The sequence below is a fragment of the Ranitomeya imitator genome, chromosome 9 (genome assembly GCF_032444005.1).
Source record: "Ranitomeya imitator isolate aRanImi1 chromosome 9, aRanImi1.pri, whole genome shotgun sequence".
In the NCBI taxonomy this organism is placed as follows: domain Eukaryota; kingdom Metazoa; phylum Chordata; class Amphibia; order Anura; family Dendrobatidae; genus Ranitomeya; species Ranitomeya imitator.
The window spans coordinates 63,702,393-63,728,191 of record NC_091290.1 but is presented as its reverse complement, the minus strand read 5'-3'; positions in this window follow the sequence as shown (position 1 = coordinate 63,728,191).

Below are 25,799 nucleotides of genomic sequence, written 5' to 3'. Positions count from 1 at the left end.
AACGACGCATGCGCCGTCAGGAGGAAACCGGCGCCGTGAGCTCCAACGTCACGTCCGCCGGAGCGACGAAGCACAAGCATGTGCTACGTCACCACGGCAACGAAAAGACGCCGGGGCCCGCCAGCAACCAGGAAACACAGACAGCGCATGCGTACTGAGCAATACGGCAGGCATGTATGTAAAGCGAGGATACGTGAGCCAAGAGTGACCAGTGCGTATAATATAAAAGGTGCATGTCAGTGTGAATAACGATGGCTAAGGTTATATAAAGTGACTAGTGCAAACATATTATGTACAAAAAATCAAAAAATTCCCTTTGCATGAGGTAGCCAGTGCAAACATGTACTATACAAAATAGACATATATAACAGATATGCGTGTGTGCAGAATGAACCACACCATTAAGCACATATATATATACATAAAAGGAAGCATAAAACAAATAACCAGAAATTTATCAAATACCAATATAATACAATAAATATAAATATGCCACAACAAATATCCATCGAAATCCAGACATGCTGCCGATAAGGTTAAATCCGCAGTGACCAAAATGCATGGAAGTAGAAGAAGAACCACATCAAGAAATACACTAAAAGAAAAAATAGAAGGAATGTTAAAAACAATTAAAAACAGAATAAAAAACGCATATAAAGATGGACACACACGGTCTACAGAAATGGAATAAAACTAAGATGTTCATTTAGCCCGTGGGGGTGTACTGTCCTAAGAGTCCAAATCCACCTCGCCTCAAGCCTGGCAAGGGGATTAGAGATGGGACCCCCTCTGATATTTGGTTGCATCATGTCGATCCCCCTAACCTGTAAGGCTGAGGCATCGCAATTGTGGTGGATCTTGAAGTGCCGGGGTAAAGTTTTTAGTAGGGAGACATCAGTTATTCCCTGGGCAGCTTTGATACCTAATATATGCTCTCTCACCCTGACCTTAAGTGGTCGGGTGGTTTAACCCATGGTTTAACCACCCGACCACTTAAGGTCAGGGTGAGAGAGCATATATTAGGTATCAAAGCTGCCCAGGGAATAACTGATGTCTCCCTACTAAAAACTTTACCCCGGCACTTCAAGATCCACCACAATTGCGATGCCTCAGCCTTACAGGTTAGGGGGATCGACATGATGCAACCAAATATCAGAGGGGGTCCCATCTCTAATCCCCTTGCCAGGCTTGAGGCGAGGTGGATTTGGACTCTTAGGACAGTACACCCCCACGGGCTAAATGAACATCTTAGTTTTATTCCATTTCTGTAGACCGTGTGTGTCCATCTTTATATGCGTTTTTTATTCTGTTTTTAATTGTTTTTAACATTCCTTCTATTTTTTCTTTTAGTGTATTTCTTGATGTGGTTCTTCTTCTACTTCCATGCATTTTGGTCACTGCGGATTTAACCTTATCGGCAGCATGTCTGGATTTCGATGGATATTTGTTGTGGCATATTTATATTTATTGTATTATATTGGTATTTGATAAATTTCTGGTTATTTGTTTTATGCTTCCTTTTATGTATATATATATGTGCTTAATGGTGTGGTTCATTCTGCACACACGCATATCTGTTATATATGTCTATTTTGTATAGTACATGTTTGCACTGGCTACCTCATGCAAAGGGAATTTTTTGATTTTTTGTACATAATATGTTTGCACTAGTCACTTTATATAACCTTAGCCATCGTTATTCACACTGACATGCACCTTTTATATTATACGCACTGGTCACTCTTGGCTCACGTATCCTCGCTTTACATACATGCCTGCCGTATTGCTCAGTACGCATGCGCTGTCTGTGTTTCCTGGTTGCTGGCGGGCCCCGGCGTCTTTTCGTTGCCGTGGTGACGTAGCACATGCTTGTGCTTCGTCGCTCCGGCGGACGTGACGTTGGAGCTCACGGCGCCGGTTTCCTCCTGACGGCGCATGCGTCGTTTGATGAGCAATCCGCTTGCATTGGCCACATCTCTGTATTTATACCCCGGATGTTACACATGGACGCCACTCCCCCTGACGAAGGATTTTGTGATCCGAAACGCGCGTCGGGGCGCGTCTGTCCACTCTTCACACACCTCTCAGGTAAACCACTCTTTGACGATCCACATGCTGTGTTTGTTTTCTTTCAGCTGTGGGTCACGCTGTTATCTGGCTTCACATAGTGCAGTTGGCACCGTTTTACATACACTCCATGGGCTGTGATTGTGACCTTTTGTAAGGGTCATGCTGCTATTGTTTTCCACATAGTGCAGCGGGCACTGTTCTCGCATATTTTTGTATGTCTACTGACTATCTGTTGTTCTGACATGTATTTTGCACATTTAATACCGCTTGCAGACATGTTATATTTATTACTATGTTTTTCCCCTTTTGGGTACATATGCGCTTATGTGTATTAGCAGATACCATCTTACTTATTACTATTTATTTATTTATTTCGTAAAAATTTTTTTTTTGTGGAGTGGTTGCCTATTTCGGTATTTGTATATTACATGGACATCTATATGGACATTTATATGCCCGTTGTACTTTATATAGAGGTCATTTTCATAATTTTTATGGGCTATACCTGTGATAGATGTTTGTTTATATGTTGTCCATTTATTTTTGTGACATAATGATTAGGTGTGTGTAAGTGTGGACTGATACACTTTGTGTTTTGGTACCGCATTGCCAGGTTTTTCTCTTTTTTTTGTCCCTATGTACTACCAATAAAATTATTATTTGATACTTTCATATTTTATTGTGTGATCATTATTTTCTTGACTTTTTTTGTTCGGTGCGTCCGTTTCTTTTTGCTTTATTTGCTGGATCGTGCATAGTGGAAGACTTGTTTGTCCCTATTATACTATTTCTACTCTCTTGAAATTTATGCCACCTCGGTGGTATCTGCCAATAATTTTTGGAAATGTGAACACTCCTGGTTGGGTGTCCATCTGCTGGGTTGAGCATAGTGGAAGACCTGTTTCTTCCTATTACAGTATTTCTACTCTTGTGGAATTCATGCCACTTTGGTGGTGTCTGCCAATAATTTTTGGAAGTGTGATCACTCCTGGTTGGATGTCCATCTGCTTGGTTAGGCATAGTGGAACACCTGTCGATCCCTATTATGCTATTTATACTGTGGTGAAATTGATGCCACTTTGTTTTTGTCTGCCACTAATTTTTGTAAATGTGTACACTTCTTGTTGGTCCTCCTTAATGCGTGTTGCCTATAGCAGTAGGCCTTCAAAATTGTCAGGTCTCCACTTCATTGGAGTCAACTACTCGTGTTGCTATTATCCTTAGGGTACCGTCACACTATACGATTTACCTACGATCACGACCAGCGATATGACCTGGCCGTGATCGTAGGTAAATCGTAGTGTGGTCGCTGGGGAGCTGTCACACAGACAGCTCTCCAGCGACCAACGATGCCGAGGTCCCTGGGTAACCAGGGTAAACATCGGGTAACTAAGCGCAGGACCGCGCTTAGTTACCCGATGTTTACCCTGGTTACAAGCGTTAAACTAAAAACAAACAAACAGCACATACTTACATTCTGGTGTCCGTCAGGTCCCTTGCCGTCTGGTTCCCGCACTCAGTGACTGCCGGCCGTAAAGTGAAAGTGAAAGCACAGCCGCTGTGCTCTGCTTTCACTTTACGGCCGGCAGTCACAGTGCGGGAAGCAGACGGCAAGGGGCCTGACGGACACCAGAATGTAAGTATGTGCTGTTTGTTTTTTTTTAGTTTAATGCTTGTAACCAGGGTAAACATCGGGTAACTAAGCGCGGTCCTGCGCTTAGTTACCCGATGTTTACCCTGGTTACAAGCGAACGCATCGCTGGATCGCATTGCTAGATCGCTAGATCGGTGTCACACACACCGATCTAGCGATGACAGCGGGAGATCCAGCGATGAAAGAAAGTTCTAAACGATCTGCTACGACGTACGATTCTCAGGAGGATCCCTGATCGCTGCTGCGTGTCAGACACAGCATTATCGTAACGATATTGCTGGAACGTCACGAATCGTACCGTCGTAGCGATCGAAATGTTATAGTGTGACGGTACCCTTAGATTTTTCTTACAATGGTAGTCTACGAAACTGATATTTGTGATACCTGAGTATGACTCACTATGAAAGCAGGTTGAGCTTTTTTCATGTGGTATCAGGGCTCCCAGCACAGCAGGCCTGCACCAATCCCTCACCCACATCGTATTACTTTGATGTTTGGTTGAAAGCTGTAAATGCTGCCCTAGACCACAAAATGTCTTGCATGGCTGATTGCTGCAGTGTCTGTCCCTCATTTGATGTGTTTTGGTAGCTTTTGGGGCCTTTAGAAGGTGTTGTGCATGCTTTTGTTGTTGCCTCCCATTGACTTGAATAGCGATCGACTAAGTTCAATGAATAAATCGGCGAATATTGCAAATTCAGCAATCGGAATCCGAAATGAACATTGAAATATTCACTCCTCTCTACAGCAGATCAAACATTTGGGAGCGAGAAGGTTTGTTACGGTGATATGCCCAGAGGTGGACCTTTGTGCCCTGACAGACATTTTCACCACCAAACGTGCCATAATTTCTGTTTTCAATTTTACATATTCTTTGATATTCTATAAGGCTAGATCACAGTAGGCCTTTTGTGGCTCCCATATTATGTATGGCGTCAGGACGTCAACCTACTGCTCTGGCGGGAGTTTCTCCCTATAGTCAAATATTTCAAAAACAGTTAAATTTAACTTTACACCATAACCTGGGATCATTTTCTGCAAGGCTCTCCTTACCGCCTTCCGGACAGAAAAATCATGAGCTGACTTTGGAGTCAGAGCTGCTGCCTGTGCCACAAACCGCCTCTGTGAGCAATTCAATCTGCCGTTGTTGTTGGTACTGTTGCTGGTGTTTCTGGATTTGTTGCTGGTGCTGCTGGAGTTGTTGCAAATGCAGTTCACCTATGAAATGCAGTGTTTTTGTAGCAGTCACACTTGTTCCCTGGAAAAGCTGTCCACACTTCTAACACCAAATGTAACAATGTTACTCACTTTGGAGCTGTCTGAGGTGTCACAGGAACCATTTCTATTGTAAATCTGGCTTGTTTTTTCAGTCATCATAAACCAAATCAAAGGAAAAATTAAATACAGCCTTTGTCTGGCACAAAGTGAAACATAGAGTAACAGTTCATAAAAAGTGCTGATTTGCTTGCTTGACTTAGAGTTCAGCTTCATAGTCCTTTAGCAAAGGCACTCAATCCAGAAGATATGCACATCTCTATACACACAGCCATGTGTGAGACAAATGGCTCTCAATTAACCAAGTGTACCACATCCAGGGGTGGAGATATGGTGAGCAGAAATATCTCACAACTCTTCAGCTGCTCTCAATCAATCTGTCTGCCCCGATTAACCTCTGTCATCCTTATATGCACTAAATGTACTCCAAGTTTATCTCCCAACCACTAGGTGTCTAACAGCCACCTTTAAATATATGCAAGCTTAGTAACACTACAATTGTAATAAGCGAGATTACCATGATTTAGAGTATTTTCTTCCAATTAAATGTACACAGTAAAGACAAACTCCCCCTGAACCCCCAAAATGGCATAATTGCATTTTGTTTCACAATTTGACTTCACTTAGAAAAAATTTTATGTTTTCCAATAGAATATATAGTAAAGTACGACTCGTCTCACAAAAACAAACTCTTATATTGTTATGCCATTGGTAACATAAAAATATTTGGGGTCTTGGAAGAAGGGTTAGAAACTTGAACAAGCCCAAAACAAAAATGGCTGAGGAGGCAGCAGATTAAATGAACAATACACTATGTTACATATAGTGCAGGGCCAGAGTACGAAATGCATAACACAGTAATTTAAAGAACACAGAGAAAATCCATGAATCATGTTCCAGCCCAGGCATAGCACAGCAGATCAGTTTGGTCTGTATGGTTGCATCTAAAACAAAACTCATCATCTACAACATTATGTTCTTCGAAGATCAGTGATATAACACAACACAACTCTATATATGAACCTCCTCCTGTCTTCAGCAGCTGTACATTTAATAATACTCTATAGAAAAAGAACCAAGATCACTATCCTTCTTTAGAATTGAGAGGCCTTAAGAGCTTCTGGGGATGAGGAAGTTATTTCTATGCAAATTGCCTTTAGGGAAATAAACAATAGATTAAGTGATATATTTTGGTAGCCACTCAAACAATATCTGTGTTCCAAAGTATTAAAATTGTACTCCCTCAACCAGTCATTATAGCTTGGATAAATTTATTGGAAGTTCCCCTGGCATCTTGCTGTCTTCACATGATGAATACATTCATGCACGCAAAGTCTTAGTAACCAAAGTCAACAAAAAAAACAAAACATTTTTCTACAAGTTTTAGTTTAAACAGTTAAAACCACAGAAACCATTTGTGAGACTCATATCTCAATACTCTGTTAAAAAAATTCTAATTTTAAAGTAAAAAGTTGGAGTTGCCCATTGATGTACTAGCCAAAAACAATAGGTTCTAGAAACATTCTAACAATTGGTTCTAGATAGATTATAACTAAGTCACTAAATAAGTCACTTAGTCACTATTTTTTTTAGATATATCTCTTTATATATCTAGAATTCCAAAAAAGAGGAGGCAGCACTCCATTGCTTCAGTGGAAAAATGTGCAGGATTTTAATCAACCCACTTGTCTGGGCAACGTTTCGGCTACAAATCAGCCTTTCATTGGATGGATTGTCTAAGGGGCCTTGGACCCGAAGATAAGTATTTATACTGTGCTGTTCCTCTTTTTGTTTCTTTATATATCTATACATTTATATATTTTTATGAAAAAAAAATGTATGCATTTTTTTTTTGGTTACAAATGAAAACCACATTCTAAATTAATTACTATGTATAGTGGGAATACATCCCACCTCCAGGCGGGCCAACAGGAAGTGTGACATGATTTTTTACTAAATTAATGTCATTGTGTCATGAGTTTGTACATGGCTTGAGAAAGAAAGCTGTTTGATTTTGAAATGTGTCATCTTAATGACAGTAAAGAGATCTCCTATATTGCAGACAAATAAGGACTCTGCTTTCCTTGCGTGGATGATGTCTTTTTACAATATACCCCCTGACTAAGTTGGTATTTTTATACAGATAAAGCCATTTTTTCTATTTTACTATATTTTTACTATACCTATAAATATATTTTGTGATTTTTAAATTCGTGTGTTTTGTCTATTTTGGTGTGCTACTATAAAAAAACACTTTTCCTGTTTTTTTTCTCATGTATACTTTGGACATTAGCACCCCTAGCAATAGTTTATTCAAAATAGAGTTCAATTATACACTGTTATCCAAGAACTATGTTTCTTTCTATTTTGAATTTTGTGGATGTAAGTTCAGGTAGAGGGACCAATTGTCAGTCCTGGCATGGTGGTCCATACATGAACTGTTAAACGTGCCCATCTGAACCTGGATTTATTGGTAAGTCAAAAAGCAACATGGCACCTAAAATGCAATGCAACAACATCTGAGCTCCTAAAACCATATGGACCCCTTTTTTCTTGTTCCCCAGTGTGCCTATACTGCAATTTGCTCCAAATATATTTATGCAGAGTTTCCAACACCAAGCTATATAAACGTGAATGCTTTCTGGATGACAAAAACAAAGAAAAAAGACTCCACTATAAAATGCACACCACCCAACACAATATAACAAAATACAAATTTTATTTTTGTGCCAATAAAATTTGTATTTTGTTATATTGTGTTGGGTGGTGTGCATTTTATAGTGGAGTCTTTTTTCTTTGTTTTTGTATTTAGGTTTTTTCCACTACTTTGCACCCCCTATATATATATATATACCAGCTTTATGGCGGTGCACCAGTTGCTTTTTGTATAATATGCTTTCTGGATGAAGCACATCAGGTGATGCCTATTTCTGTAATGAGGGAGGTGGTGGCCTAAGGATATCAACATTAGAGACAAAACTAGCTACCACACTGAAGGATCCAAAGACCAACTAGTTTTGTTTAGTAGACAGCAGAGTTTTGGAAGGTGCCACAACATCAGAGGATTCAAAGATCAACTAAAGTTCCTCTGCCTGGTTAGTGGACAGCAGAGACTTGGAAGGTGCCACAGCCTTAAGTCTTTCAACATTTGACCACCTAGAAACTCTAGGCCCATCTTAATCCTTATCTCCCAGAAGGTACGTCCTTAAAGCAGGGAGATTCCTGGGAACTGTGTATGAATATTTCCTCTGTTTCTATTACTTTAGAGATGCCAGCACACAGAGAGTTGGCGCCTAGCAAACTGAGCAGAGAAGATGGCGACACTGATAGCAGAACTGGACATACAAGGACCAGACACCTCCTGTGACTCAACAGTTCCCAACAAAACACTTCACTGATCCTCCTAGAACAGGTACTTGAGTTCTCAGCTCTGGAACACCTATGGGAAGTAGATGAAATAAACCAGAGAGAATGCTCCAATCTGGAGTTCTAGTTGCTCTTAAGCAACTAGAATATTTTTGAGCAGGACTTGTCGCTCAGCAGACAACATCCTCACCAGATTCTGGAGCTCTTGAACAATTATCTGACATTATTATTAGTCTCTATTATAGCGCCAACATATTCCGCAGCACTTTACAATTAAGCGGGGACATGTACAAACAATAAATTCGGTACGAGTTAAGACAATTTAAACAGTGACATTAGGGGTGAGGTCCCTGCTCACAAGCTTACAATCTACCGTATATACTTGAGTATAAGCCGAGATTTTCAGCCCACTTTTTTGGGCTGAAAGTCCCCCTCTCGGCTTATACTCGAGTCATACCCAGGGGTCGGCAGGGGAGGGGGGGAGCAGGGGCTGTCTAATTATACTCACCTACTCCTGGCGCAGTCCCTGCAGGTCCCTGGCTTCCCCGCGCCAGCAGCTTCTTCCTGTACTGAGCGGTCACATGGTACCGCTCATTACAGTAATGAATATGCGGCTCCACCTCCCATAGAGGTGGAGCCGCATATTCATTACTGTAATGAGCGGTAACGGTGACCGCTCAGTACAGGATGAAGCTGCAGCGTCGGGGAAGCAGGGACTGCACCGTGCCAGGAGCAGGTGAGTATAACGGGGAGCGCTGCACTGCACGATATTCATCTGCTCCCCGTTCCGGGCGCTGCTCCGTCTTCAGCAGTGATGCTCAGGTCAGAGGGCACGGTGATGTGGTTAGTGCGCGCCCTCTGTTGAACGTCAGTGCAGAAGACGCTGAAGATGGAGTGGCGCCGGAACAAGGAGCAGGTGAATATTGAAAGTGCCGGGGGTCTGAGCGACGGAGAGGTGAGTATGTGATTTATTTATTTTTTATCGCAGCAACAGCAAATGGGGTAAGTGCTTGTATGGAGCATCTATGGGGCGATAATGTTTGTGCAGCACGATATGGGGCCATAACGTTTGTGCAGCACTATATGGGGCCATAACATTTGTGCAGCACTATATGGGGCAAGTGTTTGTATGGAGCATCTATGGGGCCATAACGTTTGTGAAGCACTATATGGGGCCATAACGTTTGTGCAGCACTATATGGGGCCATAAAGTTTGTGCAGCACTATATGGGGTATAAAGTTTGTGCAGCACTATATGGGGCAAGTGTTTGTATGGAGCATCTATGGGGCCATAACGTTTGTGCAGCACCATATGGGGCAAGTGTCTGTATGGGGCCATAATTAACGTTTGTGGAGCATTACGGTATATGGGGCAAGTGTTTGTATGGAGCATCTTATAGGGCCATAATCAAGGTTTGTGCAGCACTATATGGGGCAAATATCATTATGGAGCATCTTATGGGGCCATAATCAGCATTTGTGCAGCATCATATTGGGCAAATGTGTCTATGGAGCATCTTATGGGGCCATTATTAACTATTATGCAGGATTATATGGGGCATATTTTAATATGGAGCATCTTATGGGGCCCATCATAAACTTTATGGAGCATTATATGGGGCTCCTGATTCAATATGGATATTCAAAAACACTTAACCTACTGATGTCTCAATTAATTTTACTTTTATTGGTATCTATTTTTACTTTTGACATTTACCGGTAGCTGCTGCATTTCCCACTCTAGGCTTATACTTGAGTCATTGAGTTTTCTCAGTTTTTTGTTGCAAAATTGCCGCATATTCCTTACTGTAATGAGCGGTAACGATGACCGCTCAGTACAGGATGAAGCTGCAGCGTCGGGGAAGCAGGGACTGCACAGTGCCAGGAGCAGGTAAGTATTACGGGGAGCGCTGCGCTGCACGATATTCATCTGCTCCCCGTTCCGGGCGCCGCTCCGTCTTCAGCAGTGATGCTCATGTCAGAGGGCATGGTGATGTGGTTAGTGCGCGCCCTCTGTTGAACGTCAGTGCAGAAGACGCTGAAGATGGAGTGGCGTCGGAACAAGGAGCAGGTGAATATTGAAAGTGCCGGGGGTCTGAGCGACGGAGAGGTGAGTATGTGATTTATTTTTTTTTTATTGCAGCAACAGCAAATGGGGTAAGTGCTTGTATGGAGCATCTATGGGGCGATAATGTTTGTGCAGCACGATATGGGGCCATAACGTTTGTGCAGCACTATATGGGGCCATAACATTTGTGCAGCACTATATGGGGCCATAAAGTTTGTGCAGCACTATATGGGGCCATAAAGTTTGTGCAGCACTATATGGGGCAAGTGTTTGTATGGAGCAACTATGGGGCCATAACGTTTGTGAAGCACTATATGGGGCCATAACGTTTGTGCAGCACTATATGGGGCCATAAAGTTTGTGCAGCACTATATGGGGCCATAAAGTTTGTGCAGCACTATATGGGGCAAGTGTTTGTATGGAGCATATATGGGGCCATAACGTTTGTGCAGCACCATATGGGGCAAGTGTCTGTATGGGGCCATAATTAACGTTTGTGGAGCATTACGGTATATGGGGCAAGTGTTTGTATGGAGCATCTTATAGGGCCATAATCAAGGTTTGTGCAGCACTATATGGGACAAATATCATTATGGAGCATCTTATGGGGCCATAATCAGCATTTGTGCAACATTATATTGGGCAAATGTGACTATGGAGCATCTTATGGGGCCATTATTAACTATTATGCAGGATTATATGGGGCATATTTTAATATGGAGCATCTTATGGGGCCCATCATAAACTTTATGGAGCATTATATGGGGCTCCTGATTCAATATGGATATTCAAAAACACTTAACCTACTGATGTCTCAATTAATTTTAGTTTTATTGGTATCTATTTTTACTTTTGACATTTACCGGTAGCTGCTGCATTTCCCACTCTAGGCTTATACTTGAGTCATTGAGTTTTCTCAGTTTTTTGTCGCAAAAATTAGGGGGGTCGCCTTATACTCAAGTATATACGGTACAAGGAAATGGGGGGACACAATAGGTGAAAAGTGCTTGTTATTTCAGGTCTGGCAATTATAGTAAATAGGGATTTTTATACAAAGCTGCATGATCCGGTCATCAACCTGTGTGTTTAAGTGCAATAGTCAAGTATCAAGTGCAGTTATCATGTGCATGGAGGGTGTGGAGACAGATGAATAGTAGGGTGCAGATTCAGAGTAATATTTGGAAGGAGGTAACAGGGCAAAGTTAGTTTACTGAGTAGTTGATGTGGTAGGCTTGTTTGAAGAGATGGGTTTTCAAAGCGCGCTTGAATAGGTCGGGGCTAGGTATCAGTCTTATCGTCTGGGGAAGTGCATTCCAGAGAGCTGGCGCAGCACGAGAGAAGTCTTGGAGATGGAGGTGTGAGGTTCGGATTACAGTAAGAACTTTCCCACTGAACAGAAGTCTCTACTTGCCACAGCCACAGTCAGAGTCATAGGTAGAGGGGGAATGCTTTCGCCAAGGGCTTTAGAGTTTTGCAAACTTCTCAGGACAAACACAGACAGGATATTCCACAAAAATGGAGCAAAATTACAATTCTTTAACACAAGTCCCAGCTTCCACTGGGCCTGCCAAACGCTGTCAACCTCCATGGATTCTGGAACACCCACCAGGGCCGTGGGGTACTCGGTACTTGGTCAGGTACTCTCAGGGGGATATAATAGTGGCGTTAACCCGGTCGATGGCCCTGGGTGCCCATGTTAAAGGGAATGTCCTTAAAGGAGTTTTGAATAAAGATTGTGTTTGTGATGCCACCTGTGGTATTTGGTCACTGGGGACCGACGCTACTTAAAGGGGTCCACTGAGGTGATATTAAGACAGCTGAGATGGTATAACTTCCCACAGGAGAAGTATGTCCCCAGGGCTCCCGGTGTATGGATGAGGATGGTGAGCAGTGCAGTAAAGAATGGAGGACACAGGTTTGCAGTCTCTTTACCTGGTTTACTGAAGACTTCAGGCAGCCACAGACCAGGTCACCAGATCACAGGTAAAGGCAGGGTCCAGCCGGCTTGGAAGCAGATTAAGAGTTCCCCTTACCAGGTGAAGTTAAAAGCTTTCCTCATAGTGCAGTGGTGTTCCAGTCTCTTACTGCCTGTGGCTTCTGGCAAGGTCCTCATAGTTCTCTCTGTCCTCCATAAAGGTGGGACATAAACCCGTATAACAGGTGACTCAAGCCTTTTTATAGGATCTCTATCACAACCTGGGCTGTATGTGCCACTGTGCCTCCTGGGTATTAGGGCAGACAGGTCATGTATAATCCAGCTGCCCTGCCAGTTTCTCCTGTAAGTCTTAAGGTCCCTCACAATCTAGGTCTTCCAGCTACTGGTAATATGCGCTTCACAAGGAGATAGCTCAAACGCAGCTGTCTCCCCTGGTGTCACTCTCCTGTGCTTCGCTCTCCGGCACGCCAACTAAACAATATTCTTCCTTTTATATTCTCTCTCTTTCTCCAGGAGCTGTAGAAACTCTGGCTACATGGCACCTTCAGTCCTTCTGATACTCAATGTCTGACTGCTCTCTCCTCTGTCCTCTGACAGACTAACTTCCTTTCCCTCCTGACCAGAATATAGGGAAGTTCCCCTTAATCTGGGTTCAGAGCTCCCCCTTCTGGCCTGGAGTTTGAACATGTCGTGTGTAGGGTTGAGCGAAACGGGTCATTCATTTTCAAAAGTCGCCGACTTTTGGCAAAGTCGGGTTTCATGAAACCCGATCCGACCCCTGTGCGGGGTCGGCCATGCGGTACGCGACTTTCGCGCCAAAGTCGCGTTTCAATGACGTGAAAAGCGCCATTTCTCAGCCAATGAAGGTAAACGCAGAGTGTGGGCAGCGTGATGACATAGGTCCTGGTCCCCACCATCTTAGAGAAGGGCATTGCAGTGATTGGCTTGCTGTCTGCGGCGTCACAGGGGCTATAAAGGGGCGTTCCCGCCGACCGCCATGTTACTGCTGCTGATCTGAGCTTAGGGAGAGGTTGCTGCCGCTTCGTCAGAAGCAGGGATAGCGTTAGGCAGGGTCCATTAACCACCAAACCGCTTGTGCTGTAGCGATTTCCACTGCCCAACACCACCTTCGGTGTGCAGGGACAGTGGAAGCTACATTTTTTTTTTTTCCCTCAGCGCTGTAGCTCATTGGGCTGCCCTAGAAGGCTCCCTGATAGCTGCATTGCTGTGTGTACGCCGCTGTGCAAACCAACTGCTTTTTTCAAAGCACAAATCCTCTTGTTCCTTCCTTTCTGCACAGCTATCTTTTTGGTTTGTACACACTTTTTATTTAATTTGGGCATCAGTCCACTCCTTATTGCTGCCTGCCATACCTGGCTGAGATTACTGCAGGGAGATAGTAATTGAAGGACACTCCCTGTTTTTTTTTTTTTTTTTGTGGGAGATTAAGATTGACATTTCTGCTAGCGTGCCATCCCTGTCTGTGTCATCTCTCACTCAGTGGGCCATAGAAAGCCTATTTATTTTTTTGCTTGATTTGGGTTATAAAATCTACCTGAAAAAATCACTACATCAATCAGTGGGAGAAAAATATTGGCCTCAGGGCTTGTGTGCCACTCTTGACTCCTGTGTACATCATCACTCACTCAGTGGGCCATAGAAAGCCTATTTATTTTTTTGCTTGATTTTGGTTCTAAAATCTACCTGAAAAAATCACTACATCAATCAGTGGGAGAAAAATATTGGCCTCAGGGCTTGTGTGCCACTCCTGACTCCTGTGTGCATCATCACTCACTCAGTGGGCCATAGAAAGCCCATTTTTTTTTTTTTTTTTGCTTTATTTGGGTTCTTAATTCTACCTGAAAAAATCAATAAATCAATCAGTGGGAGATTAATATTGGCCTTTGGGCTTGTGTGCCAGTCCTAAGCGTGCCATCTCTCTCTCTCAGATAGTGGGCCATAGAAAGCCTATTTATTTTTTTTTTTTTTAATGGGTTTATAAATTTTCCCTGGAAAAAAAAAAAAAAGTGGGAGATTAATATTGGCCTCTGGGCTTGTGTGCCAGTCCTGAGCGTGCCATCTCTCTCACAAATAGTGGGCCATAGAAAGCCTATTTATTTTTTTTTTTTTGGTTTTATAAATTCTCCCTTAAAAAAAAAGGGAGATTAATATTGGCCTTTGGGCTTGTGTGCCAGTCCTAAGCGTGCCATCTCTCTCTCTCAGATAGTGGGCCATAGAAAGCCTATTTTTTTTTTTTTTTTTAATGGGTTTATAAATTTTCCCTGGAAAAAAAAAAAAAGAAAGTGGGAGATTAATATTGGCCTCTGGGCTTGTGTGCCAGTCCTGAGCGTGCCATCTCTCTCACAAATAGTGGGCCATAGAGAGCCTGTTTATTTATTTTTTTTTGGTTTTATAAATTCTCCCTTAAAAAAAAAGGGAGATTAATATTGGCCTTTGGGCTTGTGTGCCAGTCCTAAGCGTGCCATCTCTCTCTGTCTCTCAGATAGTGGGCCATAGAAAGCCTATTTATTATTTTTTTTATTGGGTTTATAAATTTTCCCTGGAACAAAAAAAAAAGTGGGAGATAAATATTGGCCTCTGGGCTTGTGTGCCACTCCTGACTCCTGTGTGCGTCATCTCTCACTCAGTGGGCCATAGAAAGCCTTTTTTTGTTTTATTTGTTTTCTAAATTCTCCCTGAAAAAATCATTTTATTTTCTTTGGTTTCTAAATTCTTCCTGAAAAAATCATTTTATTCTATTTTTTTTTTCCTAAAGTCTCCCTGAAAAAAAAAACAAAAAAAAACAAATCAGTGGGAGATTAATATTGCCCTTTCTGCTTGTGTGCCAGTCTTGACTCCTGGGTGTGCCATCTCTCTCTCTCTCTCTCCAATTGTGGGCCATAGAAAGCCTATTATTTTTTAGCTTGATTTGGGTTCCAAAATCTACCTGAAAAAATCACTACATCAATCAGTGGGAGATAAATATTGGCCTCTGGGCTTGTGTGCCACTCCTGACTCCTGTGTGCGTCATCTCTCACTCAGTGGGCCATAGAAAGCCTTTTTTTGTTTTATTTGTTTTCTAAATTCTCCCTGAAAAAATCATTTTATTTTCTTTGGTTTCTAAATTCTTCCTGAAAAAATCATTTTATTCTATTTTTTTTTTCCTAAAGTCTCCCTGAAAAACAAACAAAAAAAAAACAAATCAGTGGGAGATTAATATTGCCCTTTCTGCTTGTGTGCCAGTCTTGACTCCTGGGTGTGCCATCTCTCTCTCTCTCTCCAATTGTGGGCCATAGAAAGCCTATTATTTTTTTAGCTTGATTTGGGTTCCAAAATCTACCTGAAAAAATCACTATATCAATCAGTGGGAGATAAATATTGGCCTCTGGGCTTGTGTGCCACTCCTGACTCCTGTGTGCGTCATCTCTCACTCAGTGGGCCATAGAAAGCCTTTTTTTGTTTTATTTCTTTTCTAAATTCTCCCTGAAAAAATCATTTTATTTTATTTGGTTTCTAAATTCTTCCTGAAAAAATCATTTTATTCTATTTTTTTTTCCTAAAGTCTCCCTGAAAAAAAAAAAAAAAAGCAAATCAGTGGGAGATTAATATTGACCTTTCTGCTTGTGTGCCAGTCTTGACTCCTGGGTGTGCCATCTCTCTCTCTCTCTCTCCAATTGTGGGCCATAGAAAGCCTATTATTTTTTTTAGCTTGATTTGGGTTCCAAAATCTACCTGAAAAAATCACTACATCAATCAGTGGGAGATAAATATTGGCCTCTGGGCTTGTGTGCCACTCCTGACTCCTGTGTGCGTCATCTCTCACTCAGTGGGCCATAGAAAGCCTTTTTTTGTTTTATTTGTTTTCTAAATTCTCCCTGAAAAAATCATTTTATTTTATTTGGTTTCTAAATTCTTCCTCAAAAAATCATTTTATTCTATTTTTTTTTCCCTAAAGTCTCCCTGAAAAAAAAACAAAAAAAAACAAATCAGTGGGAGATTAATATTGCCCTTTCTGCTTGTGTGCCAGTCTTGACTCCTGGGTGTGCCATCTCTCTCTCTCGCTCTCCAATTGTGGGCCATAGAAAGCCTATTATTTTTTTAGCTTGATTTGGGTTCCAAAATCTACCTGAAAAAATCACTACATCAATCAGTGGGAGATAAATATTGGCCTCTGGCCTTGTGTGCCACTCCTGACTCCTGTGTGCGTCATCTCTCACTCAGTGGGCCATAGAAAGCCTTTTTTTGTTTTATTTGTTTTCTAAATTCTCCCTGAAAAAATCATTTTATTTTCTTTGGTTTCTAAATTCTTCCTCAAAAAATCATTTTATTCTATTTTTTTTTTTTTCCTAAAGTCTCCCTTAAAAAAAAAAAAAATCAAATCAGTGGGAGATTAATATTTACATTTGTGCTTCAGTGACAGTCCTGCGTGTGTGGCATCTCTCTCATTTGTTGCCACCAACAACAGAGTGTGTAACATTGTGCCTGATTTTCGTTGTGGTCTCACTCACCTGTAAAGGGGTAGCTAAATCATACTGAAGTTATAGCTCACCGTGTAATTTGTGTGACAGCAACAAATACCGTTAGTTTGTTTACATTTTTAAAACAATGAGGAAGTATGGTGGAAGAGGTCGTGGCCGGGGGCGTTCATTGTCAGCTGGTAATGAGGGTAGTGGTAGTGGTGGAGCATCAGCTGGTCGTGGGAAAAAAAATATTGCACCTAAGTCTGGAGCTGTGGAGCCAGGTTCGTCGTCTGGCTACACAAGGCCTCGAACGCTCCCTTTTCTGGGAGTAGGAAAACCGCTTTTAAAGCCGGAGCAGCAAGAGCAAGTTTTGGCTTATCTTGCTGACTCAGCCTCTAGCTCTTTTGCCTCCTCTCGTGAAACTGGTAAATGTCAAAGCAGCGCGTCGTTAGTGGATGTTCACGGTCAGGGACAAGTCGCTTCCTTGTCCTCTTCAGCAAAAATAACAACAGAGAAGAATGCAGCAGGCGACACAACGGGTTACTCCATGGAGCTCTTTACACATACCGTCCCTGGCTTAGAAAGTGAAGCAGTTAACAGTCCATGCCCATTACAAGTTGAATCTGACATGGAGTGCACTGATGCACAGCCACAGCCAGACTACTATGCTGGTCCTTTGACTCAGACCACAACATTGCCCTCGCAGGGTGCTGATCAAGAATCAGACCCCGATGAGACTATGTTGCCCCATCACGAACGCTATACCACCGACCGACACGGTGACACAGACGAAGTTGCACACGAGCTACAAGAAGAGGTAATAGATGACCCAGTTCTTGACCCCGATTGGCAGCCATTGGGGGAACAGGGTGCAGGCGGCAGCAGTTCTGAAGCGGAGGAGGAGGGGCCGCAGCAGGCATCAACATCGCAACAGGTTCCATCTGCCGGGCCCGTATCTTGCCCAAAATGCGTGGCAAAGCCAAAACCTGTTGGAGGACAGCGTGGCCATCCGGTTAAAGCTCAGTCTGCAATGCCTGAAAAGGTATCCGATGCTAGAAAGAGTGCAGTCTGGCATTTTTTTAAACAACATCCAATTGATCAGCGCAAAGTCATCTGTCAAAAATGTTCAACTACCTTAAGCAGATACAGAATCTGAAAAGTCTCAATACAAGTTGCATGCATAGACATTTAACCACCATGCATTTGCAAGCCTGGACTAACTACCAAACGTCCCTTAAGGTTGTAGCACCCTCGGCCAATGAAGCTAGTCAGCAACGCAACATCCCTTCCGGCAGTGTAGGGCCACCATTTTCCGCACCACCTGCAGTATCTGTGCAGGTTTCTTTGCCAGGCCAAAGCAGTCAGGGTCAGGGAATCACCAGTTTCGTAGTAGGAAACATTGCATCTAGGGCACCGGTGGCAACAATACCATCTCCCACCGTCTCTCAGTCTGCCATGTCCACCGGCACCCCCGCTAGTTCCACGATCTCCAGCTCTCCAGTCCAGCTCACCCTACATGAGACTATGGTTAGAAAAAGGAAGTACTTAGCCTCGCATCCGCGTACACAGGGTTTGAACGCACACATAGCTAGACTAATCTCGTTAGAGATGATGCCCTACCGGTTAGTTGAAAGCAAAGCTTTCAAAGCCCTGATGGACTACGCTGTACCACGCTACGAGCTACCCAGTCGACACTTTTTTTCCAGAAAAGCCATCCCAGCCCTCCACCAGCATGTTAAAGAGCGCATCGTCCATGCACTCAGGCAATCTGTGAGCACAAAGGTGCACCTGACAACAGATGCATGGACCAGTAGGCATGGCCAGGGACGTTACGTGTCCATCACGGCACACTGGGTAAATGTGGTGGATGCAGGGTCCACAGGGGACAGCAAGTTTGGGACAGTTCTGCCTAGCCCACGGTCTAGGAAACAATTGGCTGTAGCCGTTCGCACCCCCTCCTCCTCCTCTTCGTCCTCCTGCAGAAGCGAGAGCTCGTCCACAGACCGCAGTCGCACAACCACTCCATCCGCAGCTGCCACTGTTGCACACCAGGTCTCCCATTATGGGGCAGCTACTGGCAAACGTCAGCAGGCTGTATTGGCTATGAAGTGTTTGGGCCACAACAGACACACCGCGGAAGTTCTGTCCGAGTTCTTGCAGAAAGAAACGCAGTCGTGGCTGGGCAGTGTAGATCTTGAGGCAGGCAAGGTAGTGAGTGATAACGGAAGGAATTTCATGGCTGCCATCTCCCTTTCCCAACTGAAACACATTCCTTGCCTGGCTCACACCTTAAACCTGGTGGTGCAGTGCTTCCTGAAAAGTTATCCGGGGTTATCCGACCTGCTCCTCAAAGTGCGTGGACTTTGCTCACATATCCGCCGTTCGCCCGTACACTCCAGCCGTATGCAGACCTATCAGCATTCTTTGAACCTTCCCCAGCATCGCCTAATCATAGACGTTGCAACAAGGTGGAACTCAACACTGCACATGCTTCAGAGACTGTGTGAACAGAGGCGGGCTGTTATGTTTTTGAGGGAGGATACACATACACGGGCAGGCAGTAGGATGGCAGACATGGAGTTGTCAGGTGTGCAGTGGTCGAAGATTCAAGACATGTGCCAAGTCCTTCAGTGTTTTGAGGAATGCACACGGCTGGTTAGTGCAGACAACGCCATAATAAGCATGAGCATCCCCCTAATGCGTCTGCTGATGCAAAGTTTGACGCACATAAAGGATCAGGCGTCTGCAGCTGAGGAAGAGGAAAGCCTTGATGACAGTCAGCCATTGTCTGGCCAGGGCAGTGTACAGGACGAGGTAGCGGGCGAAGAGGAGGAGGAGGACGAGGAGGATGATGGGGATGATTATATTTTTAATGAGGAAGCTTTTCCGGGGCCACTGGAAATTGGTGGCGCGGCAAGGCCGGGTTCTGGTTTTTTGAGGGACACAAGTGACGTGGATTTGCCTGAAACTGCCCCTCAACCAAGCACAACCGCAGATTTGAGAACTGGAACTTTGGCCCACATGGCGGATTATGCCTTACGTATCCTCAAAAGGGACACACGCATAACTAAAATGATGAATGATGACGATTACTGGTTGGCCTGCCTCCTTGATCCTCGCTATAAAGGCAAATTGCAAAATATAATGCCACATGAGAACTTGGAACTAATATTAGCAACCAAACAATCAACTCTTGTTGACCGTTTGCTTCTGGCATTCCCTGCACACAGCGCCCGTGATCGTTCTCACACGAGCTGCAGGGGCCAGCAGACCAGAGGAGTTAGAGGGGCAGAAATCAGAAGTGGCGTTGGCCAGAGGGGTTTTCTGACCAGGTTGTGGAGTGATTTTGCTATGACCGCAGACAGGACAGGTACTGCAGCATCAATTCAAAGTGACAGGAGACAACATTTGTCCAGTATGGTTACAAACTATTTTTCATCCCTTATCGATGTTCTCCCTCAACCGTCATTCCCATTTGATTACTGGGCATCAAAATTAGACACCTGGCCAGAATTGGCAGAATATGCATTGCAGGAGCTTGCTTGCCCGGCAGCTAGTGTCCTATCAGAAAGAGTATTCAGTGCTGCAGGTTCAATACTAACAGAAAAAAGGACTCGTCTGGCTACCCAAAATGTAGATGATCTAACCTTCATTAAAATGAACCACAACTGGATTTCAAAATCTTTTGCCCCACCTTGCCCGGCTGACACCTAGCTTTCCTATGAAAAGGTCTTGCCTGTGGACTATTCTGAATGCCTTTTCCAATCTCGTAATTTTCTGCACCTGATTGTCCAGCATACGACATGTTTACACCTCACTAAATGGCCAAACTCCCCACACGGGGCCGTGGTATCGACACTTGGCGACAGCACCCGTGAGAGTGCAGTTTGTCTGAAGAGGTGGGTGAGCCCGCTTTTGGTCGACGGCACTGCCACTGGGTCCCTCCTAGTACAATAAAGTGTCTCTGGCGGTGGTGGTGCGCACCCAACGTCAGACACACCGTTGTAATATGAGGGGCCCTGGGCCTGTACCGCCGGCCACAAGACAGTTTCCCCCCACCCCAGCTCAAACAGTGCTCTACCACTTGCAAAATTATCTCACAGCTCCACCAATGTTTAGTCTATGCGCTGACATCCTTCAATGCCTGCCACTGACAATACCATTGTATTGACATTTTTGTTATGTTAGGCCTTCGATGCCTGTCTGTGGTCACTCCTTCCACTAGGCCTCCACTGACCACACCACTGCTGCCCGTGTACCCCTGTAACCAATTTAAAATTGCCTACAGCCATGTGTTATTATTTTAGGCCTTCGATGCCTGTCTGCGGTCACACCTTCCACTAGGCCTCCACTGACCACACCACTGCTGCCCGTGTACCCCTGTAACCAATTTAAAATTGCCTACAGGCATGTGTTATTATTTTAGGCCTTCGATGCCTGTCTGCGGTCACTCCTTCCACTAGGCCTCCACTGACCACACCACTGCTGCCCGTGTACCCCTGGAACCAATTTAAAATTGCCTACAGCCATGTGTTATTATTTTAGGCCTTCGATGCCTGTCTGCGGTCACTCCTTTCACTAGGCCTCCACTGACCACACCACTGCTGCCCGTGTACCCCTGGAACCAATTTAAAATTGCCTACAGCCATGTGTTATTATTTTAGGCCTTCGATGCCTGTCTGCGGTCACTCCTTCCACTAGGCCTCCACTGACCACACCACTGCTGCCCGTGTACCCCTGTAATCAATTTAAAATTGCCTACAGCCATGTGTTATTATTTTAGGCCTTCGATGCCTGTCTGCGGTGACTCCTTCCACTAGGCCTCCACTGACCACACCACTGCTGCCCGTGTACCCCTGGAACCAATTTAAAATTGCCTACAGCCATGTGTTATTATTTTAGGCCTTCGATGCCTGTCTGCGGTCACTCCTTCCACTAGGCCTCCACTGACCACACCACTGCTGCCCGTGTACCCCTGGAACCAATTTAAAATTGCCTACAGCCATGTGTTATTATTTTAGGCCTTCGATGCCTGTCTGCGGTCACTCCTTCCACTAGGCCTCCACTGACCACACCACTGCTGCCCGTGTACCCCTGGAACCAATTTAAAATTGCCTACAGCCATGTGTTATTATTTTAGGCCTTCGATGCCTGTCTGAGGTCACTCCTTCCACTAGGCCTCCACTGACCACACCACTGCTGCCCGTGTACCCCTGGAACCAACATCAGAAAATATAAAAATAAGTATTTTTATACCAAGGAAGGTGACGGGCACAAGGGGGCATTCTTTGCGTTTGGAGGAGAGAAGGTTTTTCCACCAACATAGAAGAGGATTCTTTACTGTTAGGGCAGTGAGAATCTGGAATTGCTTGCCTGAGGAGGTGGTGATGGCGAACTCAGTCGAGGGGTTCAAGAGAGGCCTGGATGTCTTCCTGGAGCAGAACAATATTGTATCATACAATTATTAGGTTCTGTAGAAGGACGTAGATCTGGGTATTTATTATGATGGAATATAGGCTGAACTGGATGGACAAATGTCTTTTTTCGGCCTTACTAACTATGTTACTATGTTACTATGTTATTTTGCTTATAAAAAAGAAAATACTGGAGAGATATCAAATGCAGACATTTTAACATTAAAAGCAAACACATACAACAAAAATCTGGTACAGTACTAAAAATGGCCACCAGCTACAATAACTTTCTCCTGCAAGTAGTTAACTGAAAGGATTTTTCAATTTTAAACACAGATATGGCATCCACCGAGTGTTGTCCTGTCGCGTCTTCTTTATATTATTGCCAAGAAGATGCAAAACAATGAAAATAATAAAATCATTATTTACCAAAAAAATAGAGTAAGTCAAAACCACATTGCAAATAAACATTCATTACAAATAAAGAAGCAGGGCGCGTCCGAGGGTGAGTATATACCTAATAAGAATATAATCAACCTCGGACGTGCCCTGCTTCTTTCCGACAGCCTTCCTTCCTAAGAATCAGCCATTCCGTGGTGTAGAGAGAGGGTTTGTTACACTCCAAGGTGTTCCCCAGGTTGCCTTTCCTGAGCTTCGATCTTCCGGCTCTCGTTTAGTAGTTGTTGGAAACTACCTGCATTAGGCCTACAAATTGGGTATGGGGTGTAGAGAGATGGTGTGTTACACTCCAAGGTGTTCCCCAGGTTTCCTCTCCATTGCTTCGATCTTCCGGCTCTCGTTTAGTAGTTGTTGGAAACTACGCTGCATTAGGCCTACAAATTGGGTATGGGGTGTAGAGAGATGGTGTGTTACACTCCAAGGTGTTCCCCAGGTTTCCTCTCCATTGCTTCGATCTTCCGGCTCTCGTTTAGTAGTTGTTGGAAACTACGCTGCATTGGGCCTACAAATTGGGTATGGGGTGTAGAGAGATGGTGTGTTCCACTCCAAGGTGTTCTCCAGGTTGCCTTTCCTGAGCTTCGATCTTCCGGCTCTCGTTTAGTAGTTGTTGGAAACTACGCTGCATTAGGCCTACAAATTGGGTATGGGGTGTAGAGAGATGGTGTGTTCCACTGTAGAGAGATGGTGTGTTCCACTCCAAGGTGTTCCCCAGGTTTCCTCGCCAATGCTTCGATCATCATGCTCTCGTTTAGTAGTTGTTGGAAACTACGCTGCATTAGGCCTACAAATTGGGTATGGGGTGTAGAGAGATGGTGTGTTACACTCCAAGGTGTTCCCCAGGTTTCCTCTCCATTGCTTCGATCTTCCGGCTCTCGTTTAGTAGTTGTCGGAAACTACGCTGCATTAGGCCTACAAATTGGGTATGGGGTGTAGAGAGATGGTGTGTTACACTCCAAGGTGTTCCCCAGGTTTCCTCTCCATTGCTTCGATCTTCCGGCTCTCGTTTAGTAGTTGTTGGAAACTACGCTGCATTAGGCCTACAAATTGGGTATGGGGTGTAGAGAGATGGTGTGTTCCACTGTAGAGAGATGGTGTGTTCCACTCCAAGGTGTTCCCCAGGTTTCCTCGCCAATGCTTCGATCATCATGCTCTCGTTTAGTAGTTGTTGGAAACTACGCTGCATTAGACCTACAAATTGGGTATGGGGTGTAGAGAGATGGTGTGTTCCACTCCAAGGTGTTCTCCAGGTTGCCTTTCCTGAACTTCTATCTTCAGGCTCTCATTAAATTGTGGTTAAACGGAACAACTGCATTTGGCGTACTAGTTGGTTTGGGGCCTACTATCGGTGTCTGCCGATCTTGCTGTTCTCCTGGTTTCCTGTCCTGAAATTCCGTTTTCAGGCGCTCGTTAAGTAGTTGTTAATGTTAGACTGCATTTGGCCTACTAGTTGGGTTGGGGCCTACTATCGGTGTCTGCCACTCCTTGCTGTTCTCCTCCACTGAACAAAGCTGTGCCGCCTGTTTACTACTGTTGCCAATTTTGAACTGCATTTCGACTACTTACTGATTTGGGCCTACTCTCTGTGTCAGCCTCTCATTCCAGTTGTCCTCCACTGCAATGCCCCCTGATTAGTCCTGTGTTACCAATTTTGAACTGCATTTAGCCCACTTTATTCTTTGGGCCTATATCTGTGTTTCCTCCTCATCCTGCCCATTGCCCAGCCAGTGATAGATGAGTCTGCTGGTACATTGACCCATAACGCAACATTTCCCGTGCACGCTACACTGCAAGATTGTGACCCTGCTGAAAGTCAGGTCCCCCTTCCCGCATACCATACCACCTTACACGGGGACAAACAGGAAGGTGCAGATGAAAGTGCAGGTTCCTTCATCAGGTGGGGGGAGGAATACTAGTTGGCGACGTCACTGGCACAGGGCCTCTCATGGTACGCAAAAGTGTTGCTGCCGGTGGGAGGCGCCCCCGCCGTGCAAACACACCGCTGTACTTTGAGGGGCCCTGTGCAAGTGCCAATGCCAACGAGTGGGCCCCCCCTGCTTGCTCAGGTTCACAGCACTTGCAAAGTTGAAATACTTACCTCTCCCTGCTCCACTGCCGTGACGTGGTCCAGATTTCCTGGGCCCACTAATTACTTGAACCAGCCCTACCCACCACAACTTTAGCCAAATGACCCCCAATTTCAAATGCCTTCCAATTATTATAAGGTAAATTACGCTTGACAAGCTTCATTAAGAAGAATGGATGGTTTTGACATTAAAATGGGCACTCTAGGTGTTTTCCTGGCCCCCACTCACTGCCGACTATGCTGCCCCATTGACTTGCATTGGGTTTCGTGTTTCGGTCGATCCCGACTTTACGTCATAATCGGCCGATTTCACTCGACTCGACTTTTGAGATAGTCGGGTTTCGCGAAACCCGGCTCGACTCTAAAAAGGTCAAGGTCGCTCAACTCTAGTCGTGTGCATTGTGGTTACCTGATGGAAGAAATTTTTCATCGCTTCCAAGCGTGACATCACTCTCCCTGTGAGAAAAGCAATGCCACTGTGACAACCAGGACCCAGGGGCATCACAAATCTATATGGGCAGCTGCCTCTTGAGGCTGGCCAACAGATGTTCTCCAGAAGAACAGATCCAGATGGAACTTCTCACATGTGTCACCTCTCTGATCTGCTCTTGGAAGCTGGGAAGGGAAGATTTTGCAGAAGATTCGAGACTCGGCTCATCAATAACCTTTTGAAAGGCCACCAGGAAGACCTGCAGGTCCAAGATGAGAGGATTTCCTCTCTCACAAAAGGAGTTGAGCAACACCAAGGCATCTGATGCCAGATAGGACATAAGAAATCGCATCTTGACCGGATCGGAGTGAAACTGCTGACCAAAAAATTCCAAGTGCTGCATGCACTGCTCTAGGAATTCACAGCACTGCTGCAGATCACCATATTACCCTGGCAGATAAGATTGTGGGTTCCTTTCCAGGAGCATAAGTTGAAGGTCGAGTACACGTGCCCGCAGGAACTGCAATTTGGGTTGGTGCAGCAAAAGTCAGGACATCCAATCAAGTGGTACAAAATTTGGTCCTGAG